This window comes from Fragaria vesca, linkage group LG6, assembly GCF_000184155.1.
Source record: "Fragaria vesca subsp. vesca linkage group LG6, FraVesHawaii_1.0, whole genome shotgun sequence".
NCBI classification, from domain to species: domain Eukaryota; kingdom Viridiplantae; phylum Streptophyta; class Magnoliopsida; order Rosales; family Rosaceae; genus Fragaria; species Fragaria vesca.
Window position 1 is genome coordinate 22,397,590 of NC_020496.1, and position 4,494 is coordinate 22,402,083.

General features: G+C 37.1%; 1 non-coding gene across 1 annotated transcript; it reads left to right on the forward strand.

Moving 5' to 3' along the window:
* Positions 1–1,827: 1,827 nt before the first annotated feature.
* Positions 1,828–4,234, forward strand: LOC101305677. Its single transcript, XR_184978.1, has 4 exons — positions 1,828–1,875; positions 1,950–1,991; positions 3,590–3,967; positions 4,164–4,234. It is a non-coding gene; the product is annotated as an uncharacterized LOC101305677 (transcript).
* The last annotated feature ends 260 nt before the right edge of the window (positions 4,235–4,494 follow it).

Here is a 4,494-nt window from a genome sequence, read left to right on the forward strand (position 1 = left end):
CTTGTTAATGATGAGATGGACTATTGAAGGTGATTAGTAGGTAAATTCTTAGCTATATATTCTCTATTATTTCAATTATTATGGAATGATTAAGATGTTTAGATTGATTATGGAATGACCAACTCTTATTGTGTATTAGGTGTTGCATTGTTGAAGGTGCAAAGTTGTTGCCCAAACGTCCAAACTCCAAAGTTGCTGCCTATTGTGGCTATTGCATATGTCATTTATGAACATCTCTTCATTTGCACTTACTAAATCTATTTGAAGTTGTTTGATTGTTATTTGTAATGGATTTAGAACACTATTTTGTTAATAAGATTATCCTTATGTCAAATTTTAGTATCTTTTTATGTATTTAGTATATAAATATATATATTTTATTTGCCGTGTCGGATCCTCTGTTTTTAGGTTTTTCCGTGTCGCCGTGTCGCGCCGTGTCGTGTCGCCGTATCCGTGTCCGTGTCCGTGCAACATAGAATACAAGTGATTTGCTTAAGGATCCATCTCGATACAGAAGGCTAGTTGGGAGATTGATTTATCTTACTGTTTCAAGACCTGATATTACTTATTCAGTTCATGTATTGAGCAGATTTTTGCATGAGCCACGCAAATGTCATATGGAGAGCGCTCTTCGTGTTGTGAGATATCTTAAGAGTGCACCTGGTCAAGGTTTATTTTTCTCTTCAAACAGTGACTTCAGATTACGTGCATTCTGTGATTCTGATTGGGCAGGTTGTCCAATTACTAGAAGGTCTACTACTGGTTACTGTGTCTTTCTTGGCTCTTCTTTAATATCATGGAGATCAAAACGGCAGAAAACTGTTTCTCTTTCTTCAGCAGAGGCATAATACAGAGCCATGACAGGTGCTTGTTGTGAGTTAACATGGTTGAGATTTCTCTTGCGAGATTTGGGTGTGATGCACCCAAAACTAGCATTGTTGTATTGTGATAATAAGGCAGCATTGCATATTGCTGCTAATCCAGTTTTTCATGAGAGGACAAGGCACATTGAGATAGATTGTCACTTCATTAGAGATAAAATTCAGGATGGTTCAGTTGTCACAAAATTTGTCAATTCCTCACACCAGCTTGCTGATGTTCTTACTAAGGCTTTGGGAAAAGAAGATTTTGTTCTTATGATTCGCAAGTTGGGAGTTCGAGATATCCACTCTCCAACTTGAGGGGGAGTGTTAGAAAGATGATCTTCTGTATCATCTATATTAGGAATGTTATTAGGTGTGAATATCTTTTCCTATTATATTTCTTGATTGTATAGGTATTGTAAAGATAGTTTCCTTGTAGGGTTCCATTACTACTTATATATGTAATCGTGATTGAGAATCAATGAATCATTCTGGCCAAACTATCATCTTTTCAGCACATTCCGAAATAAAGTACATAATTAGAGCTGTCCCGATTTTGTTTTGCTGTTGCTTTGCCATTGTGGATTTGTGGCACTTTAGAGATGTTCATCAAATTATCAACTGACTTGGTAAACAATACTCAATCATCATTAGATGTAAATTTAATGATATAAAGTATATCATTAGAGCAGTCCTGACTTTGTTTTGCTGTCACCAAATCATAACTGATATTTCTCGACCAAAAAAAAAAAAAATCATAACTGATATTGGATGTAAATCTAATGAAATTAATCCGGTCAATTTGCTGAAATAGGTGAAACAAAAGGAAAGAGTGATGAGTGGGCTGTGAACAAACGAGGATAAGATGAAACAAAGCAGTCCAAAAGAAAAAGGGCCACCAGCGGCCCAAATTCGATCACCCATATCATGAAATTTAATTACATGTTTATCAGGTAACAAATCCGAGTTAAACTCTGGTGGGTTCTTGATCAGATCAGAATGTGATTTACAGGTGCGTTAAATCTTGAATCAATCCCAAATCAACCAAGTTTGACCGATTCCATTATATTTCTTGCTTTCATGCAGTGAAGCAGAGACCCGCTTCCTTCTCTCTCTGCCTTGATCAAGGTTAGTACCAGTTCCATGTTCCGGCTTGATTTCCTTTCGTTGTTCTGTAAAACAGTAGCGTCAAAACTGTTATCAAGGCCTAAAATTGATCCAGGAACTTAGAAATCTCTCTGCATGTTTCTAACCTAACTGAAGTCCCAGTTATATTTCTGTGTGATACAGAACAGTCGTTAAGAATGGATAGACTCCTATTTCTTCACTTTTCAATTTATGCTCAATTCAAAGCCTTTGTCCAGTAGATTTATACTTTTCTTGGGTATTAATAGCTTTTATTTTAAATCATACAATTTTGGAGAAGATTAAGTAGAAAGAAAAGACCCAAAATGAGACCATCAGTCCACACAAAACAAAGAGACGAGACAAACAATTCTTCAGTTTTCTATCATGCTCAGTTCTCTTGGAAATGAAGCAATAGCCCTGCAATTATTAGGAGTTCCATGAAGCACTACGAAGTATTAACAGCAAGGTTAACTGAGAGACCTATGTTATATCTGGTTTATGTCTTGGTCAAGATAGCAGCTAGGCAGCTCATGCCTCGAGGATTTTGATTTGATATCATATATATAGAACAAAAATTACTCAAGACAGAGTGAAGCTTAATAGTTATTACACCAGAGTCCCAATCTATGGAAGTCTGCTCGAAATATACAAACCTAACAAGCAAATACACCAGAACATATAACATAATGCATAAGAACATGATATTGGCCTCAAAAACTTCTCTGAACACTAGGCACATTAAGCTAATGGTTATGAACCGGGCCCTTATTAAGGACCAAGTTCTGAATCCCCTCCTCTGCCTTGTGCTTCTTGTCTGCCTCCTCACGCTCAATGTCTCAGCTACAAAGTACAAACCGGTCATGCTTCTTGTATGTCTCTTAATGACTGACTATTTTCTCAATTGTATCGGATATTCTTGAAATTAGACTATTCGTAGACATTGTCATCTTGAGTCTGCTTTTATATTTTTCTTTTTAAATTCTATACTTTACTCACCAACAAGTTAAATTGTACTAGTTCTGCATTTATTTGTTTTTTAAAAAAGATGATTCTCGGATTTTCTTTTCTAAAAAAGGAAAAGCTTAACCAAAATATCACTTTTCTACCAGTTATGCATCAAGGTTTTCGCTAAGTCCAACAGAAGCAACATAATTTGTCTGCCTCATACCACTATTTCTGTTTATTCCAATTCATAGTTCTTTGCTAGTAAAATGTTCAACAAAGTGAATGTATTTAACCAATGACTAACTTTATCTATGCAGTAAAGCATAGTTAGAGCTCATTGTGTACCACTATCTTCTTCCTCTTCCTTCATCAAGGTTAGTGAGACACTGAGACTTCATCTCTTCTCTCTATTTCCAAAGTTCTTTGCGTAAAGTTTGTAATCTAAAACCCAAATACATTTCATTTACTCAATCAGCATTTAAAAAGATGATAAGGACACTCAAAAGTGATCCAGAAACTTCAAAACTTTTCTACTTTAGTTACTTGCTGCTTTCAAACCAAACAGAACCAACCCAGTTCTAATCTATATGGTACAATATACAGTAGGAAAGTATGAATAAATCCTCATTCATTCAGTTTCCTTCCATGCTCAGTTATATTGGAAAAGAGGCAGTAAGTGTCGAAGCTTGCGGCGTGTTGGCAGGCCCACCGGAAGAGGTTAGATGCAGCTTTACTAAGTATACTCTTAAGCTGGGATAAGTTTCCGTTCATTGGATCCCTCCCGGCGGTTGGAATCCTAATGTCCGACACGTCTATCCTCTGAAGATTGCATATGCCGGATCCTTTATCGTCACTGAAGCCTGCAACCGAGCATACTTTTCAACGAGCATTCTTCGGGACAGAGGCAGTCATTACAGTGATCCGTCCTTGTGTTTCATATCTTCCTCGGCGTCAGGAAGATTATAAGTTCATAACCCTAGCCCATTCCCATTTTGGGCGGAACAGATCTACTAATTCTTTGATTCCAATTGGTAAGAGGGATCTTGAACTAAGAAATAGATTCTAGAAGCTAAAAAAGGGTATCCTGAGCAATTTCAATAATCGGGTTCATTGATAAAATAAGTTATTGGTCTGTAACCCGACCTAGTTAAATCCACGAGATTCGGTTATCCCTTCCTATTCTTAATAAATATAACGGCCTGAACTGCTCCTCTTCATTCTCTACAGGGTTCCAACCCTTTCTTCAACATAGGTGACAACGAGCGGGGCAGAGATGGAAGAGATCGAACACGGGAATAAGAAGCAAGCTCGCCCTCCTTTTTTGATAGAGGGGGATGGAGAATGTGGACAAAACAGACTCGCATTCCTCATAGAACAAATACGGGAAAAGAATCATATTGAAAACGTTCCTAACCTCGTAGAGCCGTGTATTGTAAGTGATCCCTTCCTTATAGTGCCTCGCCTACTTTTGAATAATGCTTCATTCCAGGGCGTCAAATAAAAAAGCTTTTTAGAACATTTGTATTGACCTCTCAAGAAGACATCGAGAAGGTCTTAT